Source organism: Cupressus sempervirens, chromosome 6 (assembly GCF_028749045.1).
Source record: "Cupressus sempervirens isolate cs-2001-9-10 chromosome 6, ASM2874904v1, whole genome shotgun sequence".
NCBI lineage: Eukaryota > Viridiplantae > Streptophyta > Pinopsida > Cupressales > Cupressaceae > Cupressus > Cupressus sempervirens.
In genome coordinates this window covers 576,178,492-576,205,411 of record NC_143123.1, presented here as the reverse complement: position 1 = coordinate 576,205,411, position 26,920 = coordinate 576,178,492, and the positions used below count along the sequence as shown (strand labels likewise).

The 26,920-nt window shown below is 33.4% G+C and overlaps 1 protein-coding gene across 1 annotated transcript in view; it reads right to left on the bottom strand.

Annotated features, from left to right (window-relative positions):
* Positions 1 to 3,816, bottom strand: part of LOC149553566 (hyperosmolality-gated Ca2+ permeable channel 1.5-like) — a 137,781-nt gene extending 133,965 nt beyond the window's left edge. Inside the window, exon 1 of the mRNA XM_089788968.1 lies at positions 3,503 to 3,816. The gene's annotated coding sequence lies outside the window, so the exon portion shown is untranslated. The remainder of the gene's footprint in view (positions 1 to 3,502) is intronic.
* Positions 3,817 to 26,920: the final 23,104 nt, after the last annotated feature.

The window sequence follows — 26,920 nt, the reverse complement described above, 5'->3', positions numbered from 1 at the left end:
AGACTTATAGAACACATGAGGTGATTAAGCCATGTCACGAATCCCAAAGAGGAACATTGGCAGTAAGTCCAACCACTGCCACTGCGCCCCCCCTACCCCCCCCCCCCCCCCCACCAGTGCTAATTGAAGAGATTTGAACTTGTGACCAAGCTAGATAAGGTTATCATTGCACCAAAAGATCAACCTATCAATACCCAATACAACCATTAGATGTATAGAGCAAATGAGGTGGTTAAACCATGTCACAAATCCCAAGGAGGAAAGTTGGCCATTAGTCAAACAAGATTATCTTGCTACAGTGGCAGATAAGAGAAACGCTACAGGAGGCAACATTGTTGAAAATGTAATAGGAAATCTAATGTTATGTTTTAAATACTTTTAGTTTTTGAAGTTTGTAATAACGTCCTACATGTGGTGGCATACCTAGAGTAGCAGTTCGATAAGCTCTCCAGATATAGCCACCTAGGACCAGGTGTGTGGATCTTAAATTAGAATATTTTTTAATTCGTAGGTGGAGTGTTTAATGATTTTCAGAATCCAATAATAGGTAGTAGGCAATTTTTTTGGAATATTCTTGATTCAGACTGTCTAATATTGGTAGGAAAAGAACGTTTCAGATTCTTATCCTTTTTTTGGATAGAAGACGTTTTTCTTTTCTAGATAGAAAGAAAACGTTTCACATCTTTTAATTAGGAAAAGAAAATTAGTTTTAAAAGAGAGCCAGTCGGCTATGTAAGACAGATGAATCGAATTTGGAGAGATATGGAATGTTTTTTTCATTTTGTCTTTCTGCAATTTTTCGATGGTCTGAGTTTTGAATGGATTTTTCTTATCTTCTCACTGGAAACAAGTTGATAGTTTGCAGAAGATTAAAAAGTTTTAGTTTTGGGTCGAATTCGATATGTTTGCAGAAAATTAGTCTCAGTGCATGGGTAATATCTTCCAAATGCACCGTTGGATTTTCATGAGCTTTGGATATGTTATTATAGGCCTAATTACACCCATCTTCACCAGAGCGATTGAAGAGTTTTGATCTGGTTCAAGAGTTATTCATGTCTGTTCACAGGTCTATCTAGAGACAGAAAGAAGCAATGTTTTGCAGAAAAATGTACCCTGATGCGTGGTCAATATCTCGGGTTTGAACCGTTGGATTTCTCTCAAATTTTTATATGTTGTTGGAAACCTAGTTACGCCAAATCTCAACGATTGGATTGAGTAAATCTTTTCTGGTTCGAAAGTTATTCATGTCTGAGTGCAAGTCTATCCGGAGGCAGCAAGAAGAAATTTTTGGGGGGATTTATTTTCAAAGTTTTGTTTATTGAATCTAGTGGATGGTTATAGGAGTCTTATGAGTTGAGTCTAAGGTATCTCTAGTTGTGTTTTCATAATAATAATAATGATAAGAACAGTTGGTTCAAATCACAATGGGTGGTTATAATATATATTGTGTGTGATCCTGAAGGTTGTAGACGCCCCTTGAAGCAACTCAGTTGAGTGACTGATTCCTCCTGAGTTTTCCAAGGTGTGGCTCTGCATCATATCCCATAGAATATGAAGTTTAAAACTTCAAAGTATGAAGTTTAAAACTTCAACAAATTACCAAGTTTCTACCATTTTGACATGATTGTATTCAATTGTATCCTCCATTGATACTTTAACAAGACCTAACTAACTTTAGCCTTCTTTAATATCCTAGTATCATATAATATTTTCCTCTTCTTTATATCCCAAAAATTATCATGATATCCAAAAAAATTAACATATAATATCTTCAAAAGTTGAACTCCATCTATTTTTTTTATAAGCGATATCAAACTTTTCCTATTCCTAACACTTTGATATCATATTTCTCTCATTTTAAACACACAAATATCACACTACTCTAATGTCTACAAATTCTCCCAACTTTGAGTCTCTCATTTCACCACTCTTTATCAGCAAATATTACATTATCAAAAGTCCCTCTTTTCTAATACCCAAATAATCAAAATTCATATTTTTTAAACATTTGACAAAATCTAGACTTCTACATTTGATACCTCTTCTATCTCCAAAATACCTAAATATCTAATCTCATCTCCAACACCTCAATATCATACTTTTTCGATTGGTATTGATGATAGATTGTTGATGAGAAATTTAATCATAATGAAATTTTAGCCACATTTCTCTGTGTAGCTTTTTAAATACATTGTTTTAATAATTCAAGCAATTAAGAAGTTCTTGTACAAATTCAAAATTGCGAAAAAAATGAAAAGAGTATCTATAATCTGTTCACATTAAGAATTGAAACTTTAACTGAATATTCACAGAACCAATGAGTAGATGTTACACCCAAAAGAAACTTTAAGCAGCTATATAGAACCCTTTCCTCCATTTAAAATTTATGAATTCAAATCAATTTATAAATTAAAGTCTATTGGTGAAAGAAAAATACGTTGTATCTAAGGGTCCATTTGGTTCGTGGAATTTAAAAAACCTAGATTTCTACAAACCTTGGTTTAGCTAAATCAAGGTTTTGTATATCTTCATTCCGATTTTTGGGATTTTACTAAAACCATTTGTTTCACTCGGAAAATGTGTGTGAAGATACATTTGTTTTTACCTTTTTTAGGAAGTTGGAAAACCTGATTTTGAGGCAAAATTGGAAGTTGTGTATGCTAATTCCATTTTGCAAATTTTGAAACAAACGCACAAATTTTCAAATCCGAGTTTTGAAAAAGCCAATTCATATCATCTTCAGAAACCAAACGGACCCTAAAAGATTAGAATCCTAGCATCAAAGGGTAAAACGAGAAAGGTTAAAAATCCTAATATAAAACCAGTACAGATATGCCACGTCTCTAACAGAGCTTCTCAACCCTATTTGAGCACAAAATCTGAAAATATAAAAAATACGTTTTGTCCAAATACTCATCCAAATGCAAAAAGAAAAATACAGATGGATGATAAAATCAGATGTAAAAACAATTTACAGAAACACCGTGTGTCTAACAGAGCTTGTCAAGAAACCATAAATGCAGACAATTAATTGTTTTTTTTCCGTCTTTTAACACTTACCTCATGCGGGAAATAATGCAATGGAAATAAAAATAATCCTGCAAACTAGTAAAATGCAACAATATGAACGGAAGTACTTACTCCCCGGCATTTCTACCCGTTGTGCCTAGAAACCGGTTAAGACAGGGAAAAAATGTAAGCAATACATGTTATGCTCACGGAAATCTCAAATAACTGATAAATGAACTCTCCTGATCTTCTATTATAAAGTTTAATCATGCAAATGCAATGAATTTAACTGTAGACCCCGCAAGGCAGTTAAAATTAAAATAGTAAATGTTATACTAACAAAAAAACTCAAATAACTGATAAATGAACTCTCCCGATGTCTACTGCTCTCTTCTAACACTGTAAATTCGAAAGCTTACTCATGCAAATGCAATGAATTTAACTTTAAACCCCACAAAACAGCAAAAATAAAAATAGTAAATGTTATACTCACAGAAAGCTGCGATAACTGATAAATGAGCTCTCCTCGTCTCTTTCTCTTCTCGCACTTTAAAATTGAAAGCTTACGCGTGCATATGCAATGAATTTAACTGTAAACCCCGCAAGACAGACAAAATTGAAAATCCCAAATGTTATTCTCAGCGGAAACCAAGTGAACTGAGCAACGAACTCTTTCGATCTCTTCTTTTACCTTCACGCACTGTAAAATGAAAAGCTTGGTCATGCAAATGCAATGAATTTAAGTGAAAGCCCTCACAGGACCGCTTCCATTAAAATCGTTCTCGTAATTCAAATAATTCCAGGTACGCCTTAGCCAAAGAACAAAATATCGTTTAGGAACCCACCCTGAGCTGCCACGTAAGCGACTCTGACTGTACCCGCATTGCCTTGCTTTTTGCCGTTACAAACGGGCCCACACTGCACGACGTTACGGAATCCGTTTGGCAGTCGTTGTTCACGAATAAAGACAAAATTGATACAACCTGGATGTCGGCAAAAGCTTTTATGATATCAACGGTCAAAAAAGTAACGACAATCTTTTTAAGTTTGAGGGATTCATTAAAATATTAAATAAATAAATCAATCTTTTCTAGATAATGTTTTGATTTGGTAATGTGTGTGTGAAGGCTCCATTATTCCTTTTTCTTTATTTGGACGAACATGGAGGACAAAAGGTTAAGTTATTCTTGGCAGCCTAACTTTCTTTAAGTCATTCAATTTGAAAACGTCTTGTCATGTGCAAAAGTTATTTTTAGATCTAAATTTCTTTCACAGCCATTCAACTGGATAGGAAATGAATATTTTTAATATCTTTCCATGTGTCAACAGCTTATTTTTAGACTTTTTAAGTCCAACCAAACTTTCTTTCAAATCAATCTTTAATTTTCAACATGTTATCTATATCTCATCATGTCTTTAACACCTTCTCGCATTAAAATTAAATCGAATAGGATGCAAGATTTTATGGCCTACAAATTAGGTGAAGTTGACACAATCATTTTTTATTATATATTATTTGTTAAACTTAAAAAGAGATTTGATAGGTACATATTATTTGTTTGATAAACATAAAAAGGGATTTGATAAGTATTAATGTTAATATAAATTAATTGTTGATGTTTATCATAGGACATATTTTGTTTCAAATGCTTTAATTTTTAGTAACAAATTTTGACTACGTTTCATTTAAAATTATGGCTTGTATCAGATTTTTATTTGAATGTTTATAATAATTTTTTTTTCAAATTTAACAATTAAATTATTCAATAATATATATCTTGATATTTGTTACAAAATTATATAATAAGAATAATTTTTAAAATGTTATATAATAAGAATAATTTTTAAAATGTTATGGTTACTATATTTTACTAATATTTATTATGTTGAAGTCATACATTTTTATATGTCTCATTGTTCACTCAGCCCTCACAATCTTCATTCCTTGTCATTGCTATTATGCTCGGCTATTTGTTCCACCTTTCACACTACTAAGTATGGCCTTTTCAATCGACTAGCATCATTATGTGGCTACAAAATTGGTCATTCCCACAAGATCTTCAATTGTGCCTTATGAGTGGGATGGGGTAACTTTGTTTTCTTCATATGTCATTTGTTATCACTTCTATTCTAGTTTTTTTTACAATGTTGTTCCCAAAATTTCCTCTCTTCTAGTATTGTGGTTATTTTGTTTGGAGCCCTCGTTGCTACAGATCACAAGGCTCTTCTAATAGTTTCCATGTTAGTCACTTGTATTCTCATTACAAATACAACATTCAAGGGTGCTCAAAGAAAGACTTTGAAATATGTGCTTGTGGATTTCCTTGTTCGTGCCAGTATCAAGGTCTTCAATTGTATGTGTTAATAATATTTTATACAATTGGGCCATGTTGAACCCAAACTACTTGAACTTATCTCGTTGTTTATAGTGCTTCCAACCGTCATTGTGAGATACAATCACTTAGGATACAACAATGGGATGAATCTATTGTCGTCACAAAAAGAGAGCATTGTTGTAGATGACATGGTTCCCAACAATGCCATTTTGTATGGGCCTTGTGAACACCCCAACCATGTGGTTGTCATTAGGGTAAAAATTCAACAATTGTTCTTAATTTTGGAGAGAGCAAGAGATACATAGACGAATGCACTTATGAGATTTTCAGGGGAGAGAAGAGCACCCTTATGCCCCATAACACGTGAAGACTCTCTCGCTCACATATCCTTTGATATTGGATCTTGTATTAATTGCAAAAATCAACACCAAGATTCAACTTAAGAAAGAGGGCAATGCATTTGACTCTTTTTGAATTGATCACTATAAGTGTACATTATGGTGTCGTAATTTCTTAGTTTCTACCAAAATTTGGCAATCACAATTATTTCAGGCCTAATTCCATTATTTCCACCCTACAGAAACTAGTTTGAGTTACCCCTAGTAATCTTTTAACCTTGGTACTTACATAAATGAATGTTCAATACCCTTCACATAATTCATTTCTTCTTTAATAGCAACTACTCAATTGAGTTTCAAAATTTGCATGCAGGCTCCTCTTGGTAGTCCGGTGGTAAATGCCCTAGAAAAATAGAGTGTAATGCTCAAGAATATTTTGGAGTGATTGTGCTCAGATACACCTCTTTTAAAATCCATGCTCATTAAAATTTTATATTTTGTTCAACATAAAGTTTTCTATAGTATAATGGCTACTCTTTATGTTTCTAATCATTGACTTCATTTCTACTTTTTTAATGACTAAAAATCAATACTAACTACTTGAACTTATCTTGTGGTTTCTAGTGCTTCCAACTATCATTGTGAGATATAATCACTTAGGAAACAACAATGGGATGAATCTATTATCGTCACAAAAAGGAAGCACTATTGTAGATGACATGGTTCCCAACAATGTCATTTTGTATGGGCCTTGTGAACACCCCAACCATGTGGTTGTCATTAGGGTAAAAATAGACTGTAATGCTCAAGAATATTTTGGAGTGATTGTGCTCAGATACACCTGTTTTAAAATCCATGCTCATTGAAATTTTATATTTTATTCAACATAAAGTTTTCTATATTATAATGGCTACTCTTCATGTTTCTGATCATTAACTTCATTTCTACTTTTTTAATGACTAAAAATCAATACTCTCCTACAAATTGGCTTCACTTGGTTTGTAATTCCAAAAGTCATTATAGATGTAGACTAAGTGCATTAGAACCATTTAAATACTATACTTGTTTTGTCTTATGTAAGTCTTTTGTGACAGTTTCATTTGATTTGGTGAACACAAAGTTTAATGCTTGCTCCTATTTGTGGAATTCTTTGTTGACTATGGAGGAGTTCAACTTCTAACATCCAAGGAGCAAATTTTTTTTAAAATATACTTTTACATGCAATGGTTGTGTGATAATACCACCTCTTTAAAGGTTTGCCTACTTTGAGATTGAGGTTTTGTTGAGAGTCTCTTCAAGGATTTATGGCATATCCATGCAAATGTGGTGGATTTTGAATAATTAGGTCTAAACTATTTACCTTAATGTTTTTTTTGCAATATTATGTACTAAAAATCAAACATTAAGAGATGCATTTTTAAGGTAAATTGAGGTTCATATTTTTGAAGTTAATGAAAGATCGACCCCACAGCTCCCAAGAATCACTTGCATGCAAACACCTGTCACAGAAAGAGAGAAGCAAAAAGCTATGGAGGCTAGAATTGCCACATCCATAGATGAGACATTCTTGATGAGCAAAAAGAGAAATTGCTATAATCAAAAGTGAATCAATAAATTACAAAGAGAGATTGTCTTTATAAAGGAGATCAAAACCCTAACAGGTAAAATCTAAGTTGCATGATAATAATTAATAAAATAATTAATTATTAAATGCCTAAAGTTTAGGTTAAGTAAACTAGAGATAATAAGTGACTTAATAATTAAAACAAAATGATTTAATTAATAAGGCAATATCTTATTACTCTTACCCCCCTTCCCCCCTCCCCCCCCCCCCGAGATAAACTTAAGGAGTAACTAAAAGCCTAGAAACTACTATTGAAAGCAAATTTGGCTCCCACCAACAAGGCTTGATGAGGTGCCCAAGCACAACAAAATCTCTGAAAAGAGGAGAAATAGAGAAAACCACATGGGAAAAACCCTACTCCAAAAAGATATGGAAAGAATGTTCCAAAAGATAGTAATGAAAGGATGATCATGAAGAACACCACTGAAGTGTAAAGCCACAAACACTGCCAAACTGTTGATCTCAAGAACCTCCACTATATAGAACATGACTAAGCACAGAAGACTAAGTCTAAATGACTAATCAATCAAAGATTGAAAGTATCTTCATGGCCTCCAAAAATAGGAATAAAAGAATGTATATGTGATAAATGATCCATCTCACTAAAATGCATAGGTATCCAACCACCGTAATTGCCTAGTATATTGGATCAAATATTGATTACATAGCTCATTCCATCGAACCAAGAAAGTAATAGAATCAACATAACCCCCTATGATGTTTAGAGGTTAGACATGAACACTAAAACTGAATGCAATATCTCTTGCATAAAGAACTAGAAACATTGAGAGTGCAAAAGAAGTACAAACACCTATAATGGCATGTGTCATCGACACATCATGAGGCTAATGTCATGGAAGTAACACTCACTTAAAAAAGGAAGATGACAAATATGACCAACATGAAACCCCCCAAGGCACTTTATAATGAAGTGTGAGTACAATAAAACCCAAAGATGTGCAAGATCCCAAAATGCAATAGAGTGGCATTTTATCTTAGTGTGTTTGCATAAATACTACAAAGGGATGTCAACAAAGATCAAAAAGAGACATAAGGCTAATACAATAGATAGTACAACCCATGAAAAATCATCTAAAACAACAAAATTGATCTCCAAACCTGAAACAACAAAGATATCCATCAGAATTCAAAAAAGAAAAAAACTGAATGGGATGAGCCTGGAGCATAGTGTGGAAAATAGAATGTCTCAAAATATGTCTATTGGAATGTAAAATAAATCTCCTAACTTTGACACCCAAAGCAACCATCAAAAGAAAACCAAAACTGAAAATAACCTACACCAATGAAATGGGCTTGGAACCAGCTTTCCAACAATATCTTGTTTGTGAAAAACAGAGTCTGGATAAGCAAGTTATGGCCAAGAAACCACATGTAGGTCAAAAAACACTAGAAAAGCAAAAAAAAATTATGGCATTGGGATCTGTGCCAAAATACCTCAAAATGTATGCCCACCAATACCATAAATTACCTTGAGAAGCATGTCAGTTCTACACCAAAACTATTTCGATTTGTGCACCCAAAAAATCTCAATTTTTGTGACCAAAAATATCGATTTACGTGCCAAAAGATCTCAATTTTTGAGCAAAAATAGAATAGCACTGCCTCGAGAAACATGCCAAAAAATCTTGATTTGTGTGACCAAAAATCTTAATTTGCATGCCAAAATAATCTCAATTGTCATGCAAAAAACACAAATTTTTGTATTGGCAAATGTGCTAAAAGAATCTTGATTTGCGTGCCAAAATTCAAAAAATTGTCGCCTTGTGAAACATGTCAAAAACTTGATTTTTGAAACATGTCAAAAACTTGATTTTTGAAACAAAAAATCTCAATTTGTGTGCAAAATTATGAAAATCACTACCATGAGAATTGTGCTAAAAAATTAGAAAATCATTGCCTTGGGAAACATGCCCAATCTGGGAGCAAAAATTTTTAGACTCAAATCCCAACTGTGTCTAAATTGGACAAATTTTATATGAAAATAGAGGTTTTTGGGCACTTTGAGCTTAACGGTGATGTCCGTTTGGGCTCAAATTGACCCAAAAATTAGTGACCCCCTAGATTCAATGCAAAATAACTCTGAAAAATGAAACCCTCTAAAAGAAAAAGCACAAATTTGAAAGCCAAGCCAAACTTCTCATAAAAAAACAAGGGCATGAAGATCTGGAGCTCTGATACCATGTTGAAGTTGATGAAAGATCAACCCCATAGCTCCCAAGAATCACTTGCATGCTAACACCTATCATAGAAAGAGACAAGCAGAAAGCTATAGAGGCTACAATTGCCACATCCATAGATAAGACATTCTTGATGAGCGAAAAGAGAAATTGCTATAATCAAAAGTGAATCAATAAATTACAAAGAGAGATCATCCTGATAAAGGAGATCAAAAGCCTAATAGGTAGAACCTAGGTTGTGTGAAAATAATTAATAAAATAATTAATTATTATATGCCTAAAGTTTAGCTTAAGTAAACTAGAGATAATAAGTGATTTAATAATTAAATCAAAATGCTTTAATTAATAAGACAATATCTTATTACTCTAACACATACTGAGTGTACTTTAAATTGGTCTATATCTATACATTAAAGTATTTATCCAAAATATATTTCACTCTTTTTAAAAAATAGAAATTACTTCTTTAATAGTGAGTATTTATTTACTTTGCAATAAAATAATATTAGTACATTTATATATACATTTATCTCCTCCTTGGCATTGATGACAAAAAATTTGATTGTTCTTGATTTGTTCTTCAACCTTGCTTTCTCCAATCCTTCAATAGTACCAACATACTCTACACTAATGTCTAGACTTAGTAAAAAATACAATAAGTCTTTGGTTTCTTCTTCTCTCCTTTAGCATTATCCCTGTATATATACTTCTTCTCTTATGTTCCTTCCAACTTATTAAGGTTTACTCCAACACTATCTTTTCTTCCTTAGAGCATCTGCCCCATTCTATTAACTCCCCCTTTCTTATTCTCTTACCCTCCCCCTTTTTGTCATCAATGAAAAAGTGTTAGGTGTTAGGGTCACAAGAGTCCCTAATAACATTATCGAACACAATCCAATTGGTCTTTCCATGAGTATGCAAGATTTCTGATAGAAAGTGTCTTAGCCTTTATGTCTTCCAAACAATCCTTGAGCTCATCCAGTGTAGTCACAATGCCTTTGGCCAGTTGTATCTTGGCATCCTTAAGTTTTCTTGTATGGTTCCCACAAGTGGGGATATGAAGCATTACAACCCTAGGAGCTTTAGAGTGTATTTCTATTGTTTAATCTTGATCCCGTTGATCAGATGAAGTTTCTCCTAGATTTGCATGGTATGTTTTGTTATTTAACTGGTTACAACATCAAAAAAATTATGTGTTTTCTTTAGCTCCTATTGAGCTTTCTTCATAGTTTTGTTTGATTTGGGCATGTATCTTGATTGATCTAACACTTTTTACAATGTTGGTGACACATCCTTTAATACTTCCACCATATTGTCCTTAGATTCAATCAATTCCACTCTCTGTTGCTCAGTCATATTTGTGAGATTTTCTTTCTATTTCTCTTTAAATATGTCTCTTATAACCTTATCAATGTTAATATTGTCAACAATTTGTGCTAGTTTACTTATCAGATATGTGTGGGAGTCATAATGGGCATTAGTAACTAATACCATGATTACATCTTTGAACTTTACTAGTATTGGAGCTTGTTTCTTCCTTTTGCTTGATTGCCTAAGTAGACTATGCTTTCTGCAATGTTGGTGACACATCCTTTAATGCTTCCACCATATTGTCCTTGGATTCAGCAATATTTATGAGATTTTCTTTCTATTTCTCTTTTACTATGTCACTTGTTACCTTATCAATGTCAATATTGTCAATGATTTGTGCTAGTTTACTTATAAGATATGTGTGGGGGTTATAATGGGAATTAGTAACTAATACCATGATTACGTCTTTGGACTTTACTAGTGTTGGAACTCATTTCTGCCTTTTTCTTGATTGCCTAAGTAGACTATACTTTTTGCAATGCTAGTGCATTCATAACTAATACCATGATTATGTCTTTGGACTTTACTAGTGTTGGAGCTCATTTCTACCTTTTTCTTGATTGCCAAAGTAGACTATACTTACAAACCAATTTATAATACCTGGTGATTTCCTTCTCATTCATCTCATTAAGTTAACATTCATTTTTGTAGATATCTTGTTTGTCTATGTCCATTTTAGGTGCATGTTCAACAACACATCCGAGCAATACTCCTTCATCTTCTAAACTAGAAGATGATGTGGAGGATGAGGATGTCAATCTTTGACTGATCCTCCTTTTCTTATTTCTATGTTCCATGTCTTCTTTATCCATAATGAATTTCCTCTTGGTAGATCTAGAGTATATTATACTTTAAGGTTCAAGAGGTATACGTTTGGTTATCTTAGATTTATCTAGTGTGACCTTCTAGATAGTGTTGGTATCTCTAACCACGTTTATCTATTAGTATGAATCACTTAATCATTTACAAAGCAGAGTCAGACGGCCACCACTACGACCAAGCTACTCTACATAGGTTGAGACATGTACATAAGATAGTATGTATCGAGTAATTCTATAAAAGTCAAGTAATTATGGTCATAGAGAAATTTTCTATAAGGATCAAGCCCATTCAACGACCGAGCAAGTCATGAGCAACTGAGTGAAATTCAAAGTATATAAGTACTAAATGATATAGTATGTCTTGACCATAATATATGTCAAGCATCAGGAAGTTAACAAATGCCGAGAAAAAATAATGTCGAGCACCAATAATAGTAGAGGCTGAGCAATGTAGAGTTTACCAAAAATTCAAGGATGGAATAGAGTTTTAGGGAAAATGATTATCAAGCCAGCTTGGAAGGATTATTTAAGTTTTGAAGAGGTTTTTACTTAACATTTAATACTTGTATAGATTTTTGTAGAATATTTGCATGGTGTGGATCACATATCCCTATGTGTATTTTCAACAATCAAGATGAAGAGGCAAAACATGGAACCATCTAGAAGACTCTTCATGGAATCTTTATATAGTGGTGATCTTAACCTAAAATATAGGAGATGAAGAGAGGATCAAGAGAAAGTGATCATGTGCATGTGAAGATCAAAAGTCATTAAAGGGTTTTGTTATCATCTAACAGAACACATGACCTATGCATAAGTAGTAAAAGTGGAAGGGAAAGACAAGAGTTATCAGATCAAAGGAAGAGGATCATTTAGAAAGGAGAAGACTCGAAATCAACTTGTAGAGAAAACTAAGAGCTAGGTGCCGAGTCAATTTCAACAAACTTGAGTCAGGGTAAATCTCTTAATAGAGTGGTCTTAACGAATCTTTGTAAATCTCCTAATAGAGTCGTTACTTAGTTGTAAGTGTCAAACCCTCTAACTAGGTGAAACCTAACAGTTTCTTAAGTCTTTAACGAGGTAGACTCCTCACAGGGTAGATCGTATATTATGGTCAAACATTGTAACCTTAATTGCTTAACTTTATTACTGTAGTAGTGAAGATTTGTGGGTGTCATCTCCACCCCAGTTTCACCTTCACCTTGGAGGTTTTCTAATTAACAAATATTGTGTTATGTTTTATTACTTTCATGCATGTGACTGAATTGTTTTACATGTTACAACAAGTTTACATTTATTGTATTACATGCATAAGTTATTACTGGAAGTGGATGAATCTATGAAAATTAAGGTATAAATTGTTATACATTATGATTCATCCCCCCCTCAGTATCTAGTTTACTCCTCCATAAATCAACAGATAGGTGATGTGTCTCTATCATGCTACAATTTTGCCTCATGTTCATGTATCTTGTCTTGTTCATGAGTCTCATCTTTTTTAGGGCCTTTCTCTTTTATTGAAACATTATCTACTTTAGATGGTATCTTTGTTGATAGACTCTTATTTTCTTCCCCTGTTCTCTCCAATTTAGGAGTCATTTCTATTGTTGGCACTTGAGTGTCTATGGTTTGAGTTCTATTCATGATTGGTGTGAATTGTCAGTTGGTGTCTATGTTTGTGCAATTTCCTTTTCTTGTGTAGTTGTATTTTGAGAATATTCATTCCTTACTCCTTCTCATGGAGCATTTTCCTTTAGTGCTTTTTTGACCCATGTAGATGTGTCCTCCTCTGACATGTTATCTTGTCCTTCTAGGTTTATTTCTTCAATATTTTCTATTTTCTCAGCATTAGTTACCTATTGTTGTTGAGTTTCCATAGTAGGTAAGCTCATAGGAGGGACCAATGAGGGTTTCTTGGGTGCCTCTACCTTTCATTCATTTAGCTTATCCCTAACTAAAGTGTAGTGCTTTTCAAGTGACTTTTCTTCTATTATTGTATATATCTTCTCTCTAGCTGAATCACTTCGTAGATATATCAACTCTAGTAATTCTTTTCTCTGAGAGCTTTCCACACTGTGAGAAGTAGTGTGTACCTCTCACCTTGGTGATGTGAGAGGGTTGTAATTGATTGGTATTTCTTGAAGCTCTTCCACATATCTATCTTCCTCTGAAATATGACTAGATCCAATTGGTTTTCTTGTTCTGCATTTTGTCACCACAAAATGTTGGTAACAACACGAAACTTTTTCAAGCTAGTTTCTTGTTTCTCTAAGTTTGAATTTGATATTCAATTTCTTAATTTTGATCGATTGATCCATTTCAATTTGAATATCAAGTTGTTTTACTGAAGGCCTTTGTTAAGTCATTTTTGTTTCAGTTTCTGTCGAGCCTTTACTTGATTTTTGAAGCCTTCACAGTCCTTTCTTTGCTTTTGAGTTTGTGTTTGCTTGTTTTTGGTCTTTTGAATTTGCTTGTGTTATGCCTTTCGATCTCCCCTTTGTTTTGGCCTAACCTAGAGGTTAATCGGAGTTGTCAGTCAAAAGATATGGTCATTTTAGTGCCTCAAAAGTGGACATTTTAGGTGCAACAACACAAATTTAAAAAATGATGTTATATTTTCATTTTGACATTCACTTTTTGAAAATATAACATTTTATTCACTTTTTGTTATGTTTTAAAATTACTTTTCATTTAAATTTATAACTTAAAGTGACTATAGTGCACTTTATGTTATAATTTTAAGTTGAGTTACTTTTTAATTTTTCACTTAAAGTGACTATAGAACTATATAGTTACTTTTTAAATTTTTGATTTTTAAATCAAATACTTATATAAATGTCACTTTAACTTAATGTTTATGACTTATATTGATTAATATAATGCATAAATATTATTTTTGACCCATATTGTTGACATTTTTATAAAAATAAGTGAAATGCATAACTTAAAAGCCTAAAAGTGGACATTTTATGTGCATATGCATGTAAAAAATTATGAAAAGTGGAAACTTTTCATGCTAATGCATATAAAAACTCATTTTGAAGACCTTTTTCATGCCATTACATCAAATGCTTGTAAAAGTGGACCTTTTTAATGCAATGACATGAAAAGTTGAGTTTTCATGCTTGTGCATGAAAAATGTGAGATGTGTTTATAAAATATGTAAGTGACTCCAAAAAGTGAGATTTTGGAGACTTGCACATTTTAAAAATGTAATGGGCTTCAAAAAGTGAGATTATATCTCAAGACATATTTTAAACCATGCATTGGACTTAAAAAGGTCCTATTTTGCCTTCCTACATGATTTAAAATATGTAATGAACATAAAAATGTCCTATTATGTGAAGAAAACATGTTCTTGCTCCAAAAACCTCTTATTTTGATCATAACTTGTGATTTTCTCCATAGATTTGAATGAAATCAATTGCATTCATCATGTTTTCGAGAGGTGATCATTTTGCCCTCGTTAAAAATCAAGTTATTGCACCCAAAAACGTGTTTGAAACTCTTAATTTAGGGCACATTTTTTGCATAAAACTCCATAAATCTGCCAAGTTTGATCACATTTTTGCATGAGATCAAGTCGTTTTTACCTCATTAGGTAATTACATTGGTTGAGGATCATTATTTTGGTGTTAAATCATCAAAACGTTTTACTTTGAAGATCACGTTTTTTGCTTGTTTTGGCAAAAACGGCTCAAGTACATGCAATCTTTAAAACGTTGCAAGGAGGAGCTAATCTAGGGCACGTTTTGGCATTTTGCTAAATAATCTCCTTGTTTTCTACCCTTCATCATTTGGATTTTGGAGATTTGAAAAGTTCTCATCATTTTTTGAAAAAAAATTCAAACAAAGAGCATCTTTTCCTTCATTTTTGGCACATATTCATTATGTAAGTGGACCTCATCTTTCTTACATTTTAATTCATGCTTATCCTTGCTAATTTTATGCACGAAATCGTTGAATGGATGCCATTTGTGAAAATCTTTGCCTTAGAATTTGCGTTTTTTCTTTAAATATGAATTTTCTTTTCATTTTGGTGTCTTTGGTTCTTCCCCAAGTTCCAAATTTGAGTTTCATCTTTGGGAGTGCATTGCATTTTGGCATATTTTGAGTTGTTTTCAAACATATGTTTTTCTTTTGTTTTGGTTTTGTGTGCTTGTTGCCATTTTTTCTCCATTTTGGAGAAGTTGCAAGTTTTTTCCCAAAAACTTGTTTTTCCTTCACTACATGCGAAAGCATTATCATTTCATTTCACATTTCGTTTCCATGTCATTACATCTCACATTTCATCCAACAAATGCGATTACATGTTTTCCACTTCATTCGCCATCCGCACATGCATGTAATCCCATTTTTCATTTTTATTTTCATCCATCTCATTCTTCACTTCCATTTGCATGACACGATTACACGAAATGCCTTACATGTAATTGCATAAAAAAGGTTCAATTTTGATCAAAAGTCATATTTTTGAAAGACAAAAAAGATGTTATTTTCACTTTCCATGAATTTTGACTTCTTTCTTCCTCCAAAAGTGACTATATAATTCATTATCTCACCTCCATTGTTTCATTTCCATCTTCATATACACATTCGCACTTACATGAATAAATGCATGTTTCCACCTCATAACATATTTTACATGTTACCCCCCATCTGCATTCGCATATACATGTAAAGTATACACATTCGCACTTACACTTCATTTCATTTTTTTACCTTTTGTTACATATTGCATTTACATATATACATGCTTCATTCAATAAAGCTTTGAAAACATTTAAGTCACTTTTGAAATTAGCAACTTTCACTTTGCACACATTCCCATGCATTTCACCTTCATGCATTTTCATTCTATTCCATTTCATTCCATTTTCCATATTCATACTTTCATTTCACATTCCATTGCATATGCATATGCTTTCACTTTGAAAGTCACTCATTTTTTAATCTTCACTGCTGCTCTGGAATCCACTTACATGGAGATTCCTTCTGAAGATGTATTTGTGTTTTGGAATTTTTGTGTTACAGTACGAGCACAAGAAATGTCCTCACCTTTCAAATCCAAGGGCAAGATGAAATACCAATATGACAAAGAATTGGCTCATGTAGTTCATTCTTTAGTTATGTCTATTCTAGATAACATACTAGACACCAACATTGGTCACGTAGATGTAGCCAATTTTCTACAAAGGATTGAAGCTCTAGCTACACATGAGATGAAATGTATTAAATGAAACAACATCAATTTGGTTTCTACATTCCCCATGGTGGCCATAGAACCTAATTTTTTCTACAGATGTGCTCGGCGCTTCACTCCTAAGACAAGGAATATCAAAGACGTTGACGGAAAGATTATTATTAACCTTCACCCTGAAGTGATTGAACAAGTCTTCAAAGTTCCTCATAAATCAAAATGTGTTGATTTGACCAAAGATTCATCATTGGCTTGTTGGAATGAACAAAAAAGCAACTATCAGAAGTATGTCAACCTTTACTGGTTAGACAACAAAAGAAGTAATTTTTTCAGGTGGCCAAAGACTCTTCATCGGTCCAATTTTAAATAGGAATACAAGGATCTCATCATCTTCCTCAGCAGAATCTGTGGTCTTAAGGATTCTTCTGACTTTGAGCCATGGATGTACAAATTTATGTTTCAAATCATAGAGAATAAAGAACACATCTTTTGGAGAGAGCTTATCAGTACTGCACTCTATCAGCAGATATGCAATGTAGGAACATTAGTACCTTTTTACATGAATTCATATTTAGTTTACATTGTTGCTGCTATGGAGTCTTTTTCGGGTCTTTCCACTAAATGTGATTGTCTTCAAGTACCTGTTTGGGAATACTATGACCAAATTACTTTGGCTAACAATAAATATCATTACAAAAGAGTTCAAGATGCTTTCTTTGGACATTACAGGTGTCTGTTTGACAAATAGTTGTGTATCAAAAGAGTATCTGATGCAGCATGGGAAAAGGTAAACCAGTACGGCTACATTTTTCTTCAATTTCTCACTTTCACATACTTGAGAGTTGGATATTTCAAAGGAGAGTTGTATACCTTACCTAGGTATGCTACAGATCAAATTATTCTAATGGAGTTAGCAAGACAACTCATGGATGTGCAAAATGATCAGCATACATCACATAGGCCCGGATTTGGCATCACCTTGGCTAGGCCTTTATCTATTGGCAATTATTCAATTGTTTATGTGCCTAAAGCAAAGAATATGGAAGCAGAGTTGCAATTAATTACATTGAAGAGGTTCAAGGCTAGATTTGACTTTGATTATCAAGAGATGAACTCTCGGATAAAGAGGGCTTATACTCATGTTCATCACATTGAAGACATTTGGATTGACATGAGAACAGAGCTTGATATTATGAAGATGGATTATTGCAGGTTAACCTTGTAACAAATAATCGATCTTAATATGTTGGAAATCCCTCCAAATTTCCAAGTTGAAGATGACAGTGACATCCTTGATCCAAAATTTCATCAAGCCATAAAATGTGTCCTTTTCCTATTCAATGGCAACAAAAATAAGGTACATCTATTATGGAGAGGTTTCAATCCATCTTAGGAAACACTAACAAGTTGTTGAAAAGTAAAAGCCTAAAAAGAGTAAATCCTAAAATGGGTCTGGATTGTGGAAGCTTTGGTCCTCTTGGCAGGAAGTCAAACTGGATATTACAGGGAAAGATGGTGTTTCATCTTCAAATGTCAAGAATACTCTCAAAATCAAATTAAAGGGCGAAAAAGGGACTAAATCATCCCAATTTCCTGAACCAATTCAAGAATTAGTGACAGAATCATAAGAAGAATTGGAAACAAAATCTGAGAAAGAAGATTTAGATGAAGAAGGAGAAATAAGAATCATATCTCCCCCCAAGCCTGCACAAGCTTGCACATCTTCTCCACATGAAGAGCCCTTTTTGTATGAGGTTGATGATGATGTAGATTCATTTTCTACTATTTTCACTCTCTCTATTCCCATCTCAGAAGTTAATACCCTGGCTCTTTCAATTTCATCTGCTGCTCCTCGTGTTCCTTTACATGATCAATTCAAACACTTAGCAAATGTGTTTGAAGATTTTTCGATTCTTACTAGTGGTCAAGTTTCCCAACTTGATACATCTTTGATAGGATTTGAACTTTTCATGACAGAATCTTCACAACATGTTCCTATGCCTACAACAGTGCAAACTGAATCTTGTTTAGTCACTACAGATATACAATCTGGATCAATGCCAATAGTCTCCACTGTGCTTGCTTCTACAGATGAAAGTTTCAACCTACCTCCATGGTTGAGTAGAATAAAAATGAAGAGAAGGAAGGTGGTTGTTCCTCCTGACAATCTTCCTATAAAGAAGACTAAATCCAAATCTTTGAAGGATATATTATTTCTAGAATTTTGGTTGATTCTGACAAAACCAAGTATGTTGAGGTTGTTGAGCCCTTAGTAGATAAACCTGTTGAAGAACTCACTAGCTCTGATTATAAATTTACTAAGGTTGAAGTTGGAAAGAAATCTCATTTAAGTTCTTTGTAAGATGCTCATGATGCATTGGTAAATGTATCAAAAAGAAGTCATGAGCTTTGGGAAAAGAAGAATCAATTGAAACAGGAAATAGCTCATTTGAATGAGGTCATCTAGAAGCAATCTTCTCAGAATTTTGTTGCATCACAAACATCTAAGGAAAGAAGGTTGATTGAAGCTGCTAAGTCTTGGATATAGGAAATCATTGTTGAAGGAGTTCGAGCTATCATAGAGACACTTGCAATTCTAAAGTGTATCAAAGAGATGAACAAAATGGAACTAAGCTTAATTTCTTCTTTGACTCAAGAAGCAGATAACCTGAAGGAAATCCTTGAGGATTGGGATGAAATGATAAAACTTGATCTAAATGCTATGGTCTCATGTGACATTCTTCCATCATGTGAAATGTTCTTCAGATTTCAAGGACTCATTGGTTACAAGGAAGAGACCTTAAGAAAGTTGATCACAAAATTGCAAGTGGCTCTTGAAGATTGTCAAGCAGTTGAAACAAGCCTTGCGATTTGGAGCAAGTGGGATGTCATGTTACTGATAATCTTGGTAATCTTTTGGCAGTAGAGAGAGTGAATTCAGAATATAAAATCAGAATCAATGCTGATGTAGATTCTGAAGAATTTGGTTCGCACACAATGAACAAGTTCGTTTTGTACAAATCCTTGAAAAAACACTTGTTGGATAATACAATAGCAAATTCTAAAGTTGTTCAATTAGCATATGAGAATGCAGTGAGGATCAAAGCCATATAAAAAACAATGGAGATTGCTGATCTTCCTATAGTGTGTGAAGTCATTGTGAAATTCAAAGCATTAAGAAGCAATCTTTAAGATTGTTATGTAATTTCTACTTCATAGTTGTTTAAGATGCATTACATGATAAAGTGTAATTGCATGTATGTAAAAGATGTAATGCGAGTTGCATGTGTAGTTGCATGTAATCCATTAGTTTCTGTACTTAGACTTGGTCAAAGTTGGTTGAGTTGCTCCCACTTTTCCCTCCCTATTTTTCTCAACTTCTTTGCCTATATAAAGGAGTGCCCCCCTCATATTAAAATCATCATTATCTTTATGCAAGAGAGCTATGGAGAAATTGTGCCAGCAGAACTTTGTTTGTGTAGCACTATTTTGAGAGAAAGTGAATACAAAGGAGCGTTTGAGACTTAACTTTGATTAAGTGAGATTGTTATTTGTGTGAATTGTAAGCTTTGTCTATAATTCATTCAAGTTACCTTTGATTCGTACTATCTTTTGTCATTGATATTGTATCTTGTGATTGATAAAAAAGAGTTAAGAAACAATTGAATCCTGAGCTTTGACCAAGAACAATTGTGAAAATCCATAGTTAGAAGCTTTGTCTGTAGCTTGTATTTTCATCTTGATTCGCAAAATAGTTAGATTGTTGTTACTTTTAGGAGTCTTTGTGCCCTAATTGTAAACATTTTACTACATAGAAGTACAACAGGACTTAGAGCCAAATTGGTACGTTTTGGCTAGCCTTTGAGTTAGTTAAAATTTATCGATATCACTATTTCCAGCTCACAATAGACATGTAATTAGAGATTCACCTTGCCCATTATTTTCCTTACGAATAAGTGGATCCTTTCTTGAAAGTTAAGAAGAAAGGATAATAGTAACACCCAATTTATAAATGTCTCAATTTCTTGCTTACCTTGAGTTGATCCAAGGAATAGTGAGAAGGGGGAGCCTTCCCTTTAAGGTAGGAAGACTGTCTCACACGTTGTGGCTAGTCATCCTATTTTTCGACTGAATTTTTACCCAAAACTATCAGTTGCAAAAATCTGCCCAACAGGTTTCTTTTTTTTTTCTTATCCTATTGTAAAATGATTTTTCCTTTTGGATCAATTTGTTCATATGTTTGAGCATTGGATTTCTATGCCTTCTTTTTTCTATAGAGTTCCTCTAATTGTACTACAATGGTGTTACAACAATTTATAGCCTTTTCAAAGCAATCAGTTTCTAATGTGATTACTAGTGCAATAGGCTCTTGTGAGACCAATAAATCTCTATATGCATTAACATATATTTTTCTCTATGATAATGTATACTCTAGTCTAACCCATGGTAGTGCATCTTCCAGTTTAACTTCAAATTTGACAATTTCAACTTGTCATCTTTTCTAGATAATTGGTACTAATTCTTTTGGCAACTTATCTCTTATCTTGACTAGGGTTCTACTATAAGTTCTTAAGCTAAGGATAATAACACTAATGATTTTTCTCTTATCCCCCTTATTAAATTTTGAATACATACTTCTTTTTTATAATGATTTAGAATAAATGGGCCATGGGGTGTGAATCAGTTATCCTTAGGTCTAAATGTACCAATTCAACTTTTAATCGCTTCACATAACTTAATCAATCTCATAAAACAACTTAATCTACATAGCAACTTATAAAAAATTTAACATTGTTTAACTCTCTATCTGTATATGTGTGTCGAATAACAATAAGTTAAAGAACTATAAAAATAGCATGCATAAAGTAACATTCATACAAGTAAATGACACCAAGATTTAACTTGGAAACCCAATTTGGGAAAAACCACCAATTAACATGCTACCACTTTTTCACTCTTCTAAAGTGAGCTTGGTTAAGAGCCAACCCTATTAAAGGTTACAAAACACACTGTTACATGTGATCTTGTTAAATGATTTAATCACCTTGTTAGGAGTGGCCTTGTTAGAGGAATTTTTATCATTCCATTAGAATGCCACCTTGATTAAAGGATTTACAAAATAATTGTTAGTTCAACCTTGATTAAAGGATTTTAACCTTCACAGTGGTTAGAAAGTAACATCAAGTTTAATTTGTAAAACAAAACTCACATTGCAAATTCAAATCTCTATTGGCTTGTTGGTTTAATGATTGGCCTTCATTATCATCTCCATCACTGGTCTACTTGGTATCCCTTCAAGAAATCACACTTCACTAATCTTATTTCCTCCTCTTGCTCCTCTATTGTACATAGGTTTTCCTTAAGATAAAAAATCAACAACAAAAAAACCTTACAAAACATCTTGTATGCCTCCTTAAATAGGTAATTATGATATTTTGTTGCTTAAACATCATCATAAATCTTAGAGTTAGGTCAGATTCATCGAATCATTCCATCATTTTGTTCTTCTAGACTCCTTTATTGACACTTCTAGAAACTTCTTATGAAATCCTTGCCTTTGATCACATAACAAACTCTATTTGTGCATTACATATGCCATCTCATCAATTCTTATCATCCATGTATTTTGACTAATCCAAAAATTTAACTATGTCAACTTTAAACTTGATTCTTTAACAAACTATCACTTTTATTGTCATTCGATAATTACTAAGTTCTTTTTCTTAGTCATCACTGGATTACTTGGTCATTATCGACACTCAACTTCAACTTGTTCATTTGGTCATAACTAGCACTTGGCTAATAATGTTTGCTTGACTTCTTCTCAAGTTCCTTAATCTTTCATTTCAACTCCTTCATTGATCAACCAACATTCATTCTTAGTTAAGCTTAGAGTTTAACTCAACTTCTTGTCTTTTCTTCTAAATAACAACATCAATTGTCTTCTTTACTTATGTAATGATTAAACAATATATTATCTTGTTAATGAATAACTTATCAAGTGACCATCGTAATTTCATGATACTTAACTTCTCTTCTCAACAACTTGACTAGCTCACCTTGCTAACTCTTCTTTTCAAATCCTCTTCATCAATCAAATGATATGACATTCTATACTATTAGTAAATGTCTCTTGAGTAAGGTTTGACATTATTGACAACATAAAAATTGTTTCAATTTCAATTTCCAACACTTCTTGTTGTATGGTAGTTACCATTATGTAAAATATCATTTACAATGCCACCAATCGAGAGTGGAGTGAGTTGGTTCTTACCTTTATTCACTGTATTGGTTTCCATCATCGTTGGTTCTCCTATTGATAGCTTATCATTTATGAGGATTTGAGATGATGATTTTTCTTTTTATTCTCTCAATCATTCATCTTCCTCTTGTATGTTTCCATCTCAATCATCTAAATAGTGCTAGCTGCTATCTTTCTAATATCCTTTACAATCATGTCTGGTTCAAGGGAGGACTCTCGGCCTAAATCAATGTTTCCTTAGATATTTTCCTACATTTGTGGACTTGGTGATGCTTCACTAGTGAGTCCCAACTCTTCTTCTTTTATGTCTATCTCTTCAACCCCACTTTATTGAGGTTCCTTTGTGCTTTCTTTCTACTACATTTTCTTGCATTTTTCTTTGTTAACTCTTTCTCCTTCTTTTGTTTGATGAGAGTGCTCCTCCCAATCATGCTTGTGTCAAACTTTGGCAATTTTGGGTCTACCATGATTTCTAGTAATACATTAATGTGAGGCCTTACCTCTTCCTATGTCATTTCATATTGTGATTTGGTTAACCAATATGTGGGTATTTCAGCAAATTGTACCATACTATAACTTGTGCTTTCTAGAAAACACAATTCATTCTTATGCTCTTCAACTTGGGTAAAGGGAATCCTCCCACTTTTGTGCATGTCCTATTGAAATTCATGGAAATATAACCTTAACATATAATCTCTTTTATCTCTCATTTGCATGTACATCTTGTAAATTTTCTTTGTGAAAGGTATATCCTTTTTCGAGTCGAAGGATGGATACCTTAGGAACTCTCTTTTTAAAGAGAAGAACATACTTACCATTATGACTCTGTATTGTAGTGAGTGTATCTTTTATTTCTCCTCAATATTGTGTATATTGATCATTAATTTCTCATGGATCCACCCACTTAGGTCAAGTATGGCATGGTCATGAATTATTTGGTATGCATTGTATGCTACTCCATTTGGTACACTATTCTTCTTGCTAGAGTAATAGATTCAATATATTATTATCATCACAATGAATCTCATCTCTAGCTTTGGAATGTCTTCTATGGTGCATGCTCATCCATATTTGTATGCTTTAGTCAATCTCACATATGTGTCAACTTTGATTTTATTGGTAGTTAGTTTTTCGTGCCCCTGAACCATGTTACCCTCTCAATAACTTCTTTTTGTAAATCTTGTATGGCTTGTGCAACCATATGTACTTGTCATGTACCCTACTCAACACAAATTTTACCCTATCATCTTGGAAGAAGTTGTGAATGTCTGCACCAGGATGCAATGTGGTAATTTCTAGATGCTTCCATTCTAGTTTGAAAACCCCATTTTTATAGAATGACTCAAATAAATTGTGAATGTTTTCATTGCCAAGTTGTAGGATTTTTACCTTGAGGTATGCACTCACATTCTCAGTGAAAAGGATGCCTATTGGTAGTAACGATAATTCTCTATTCATGTCCTTCACATCTCTCTTTAGTGGAAGGATCTCATATTCTAGGTATTTATCTTCCTTTGAATTAACCAACTCTACCTTGTGAATTCCTTGTGACATTGTAGATTTTGACTGGTGGATGATAGGATAAATTTGATCAAAAACCATTTGTTCTATCTCTTTGAATCTTCTCTTTTTCTCACTGAGGATGTAATTTTCTTCACAAAATAGTTGCACACTGTAAGCTAGATTTTCATAAATGTGCAACTCTAGAGTTTGAATTTGCAAAGTGGTAACTGGCTCTTTGAATTCCTATTTATAGCTTGTAAATGGAAACATTAGGTTAATGTCAGTATGTAATTGTAAATAAATTCTTACCTACCTCTTAAACTATAATTAATATTTATGACCCATGAGACAATAGTCATATTTTATTCTCATTCTTATCTTACTACAAATATAATACACTTACCAATATATCTGTCACTTTTTCATACTTGTCATCACAACACATGGTTTACCAGTTTAGACTAGGGGACCTGTTTGAGATTTTTCCTTTTATACACAACCCCTTAAGATAAATTAGCTTAATATGTTTTAGAAGTCTCACCATTAACTGGTGAGCACACACCCTCGATAGGCTTGGCCTTTATAGCCTCATCACTCTTGTTTGTCTAGACTTTGTAGAAGTCATTTTTGGCTTCTTTCTTGTCTACAATCTTGTTCTTTCCTTTGTTGTCAAGATTCTAATTCTCAAACTATTTCTATGATCTACATTCTCTAGCAAGATGACCTATCTTGTTACACTTATAAAATGACATGCATGCTCCTCTCCAAGGTCCTGAATGGTTCCTCTAACTAATATTTAATTTGAAAAATCTACAAGGTGTTTGTCATTTCCATAGGTTGAACATACCAGTATGGAAAACCTATTCTTCCCATCATGACTTGGTGTTTTTGGAGATGCCTGTTTTGATCTTTTCATGGATCTATAGACCCCATCCTTGTGCCCATACTTGTTACAAAAGTAACAATACCCATCAAATATTTTCTCACTTGAGTGAGATCAACATTTTTGTGCAGTGTGACTATATTGTTGGCAGTTGTGACAATAGTCATTAAAGACATTTTGGACAACAGGTAAAACCTTTTTATGCCAACATATATTTGTGTATCACCTAATTTAGTAGTGCAAATTGAATACTAATGATTAACAATAAAGCATTCACAATAATCAACAAGTTAACACATGATAGGATGAAGGCAAACATTATGGGAGGAAATAGACCAAGAATGGTAAGCTCCTTAAATGCATTTCCTATGATAACATTGAAATGTCCTTGATGGATAAGGGATGTGTGCTCACGATGTGCTCAAGATTCAAAGGACGGGGTGTTTTATCCAGCGTGTAGATGGGTGAGGGTTTCAAAGATGGAGGTGTGGATTGATTTTAGCATGGTGATGGTGTGACATGAGTGTGATGGAGTGGTTAGTAAGGCATTGTAAGTTTGCATGAAAGTTGATATGGATTGTGAGAGGGAAGGGCTTTATTTATAGGCCAAGGGGTAGTGAGATGGATGGTCAGGATGCAAGGATGGAAGAATGGTGAGGGAGGGCTAGGATGCTTTGAGAGGGGAGCACATGGATTGTGCTTATTTAGGGCTCTATCCTTGTGACAAGTGTCACAAGGGGATTGGGTGGTCAAAATGGAGGGTCAAGGGGAGTAATGAGGGAGGATGAGTGTGTAAGAGGGATGGAAGAGGCATTAATGGCATGTAAGAGCCATTAATGCTCTTGGATAGGGATGGAAGAGGACAAGGGAGACTTGTTGACTTTGGCTTGGGTTAGCAAGTCTTAACCCTTACTTAAATTCATGCACAAGTTTAGGAGGGGGATTAGGCTTAGCTTAGGAAGGGCGTTGGGGGCAAGTGGCTTAGCTTTGATGGCATTGGTAAGTTAGGAGGCTAAGTGAGGTTAGTATGGGTGAATGGGTTGGATTAGGGGTAAATATAGGGTTTAGGGATGTTTTATGGGTTAGGATGATTTATTAGATGATTTTTAATTAAAAAAGGGATGTGGAATTAAATAAAATATATTTGAAGATTTATTTAATTTAATAGAGGAATGGGGTTTTAATTGATAAATTGATTTTGGGTTATCATTTGATTTTATCAATTGGACTATAGTTAATGAAATTAATTAATTAACTAGGGGATGAAGATTAATTAATTAAATAAGTAATATTTAACTAATAATGTCCTAGAAGATGACTAAATAAGATTACCTAATGGTGTAATCAAATTTAGGTGTCTACATTTTGAAGTATC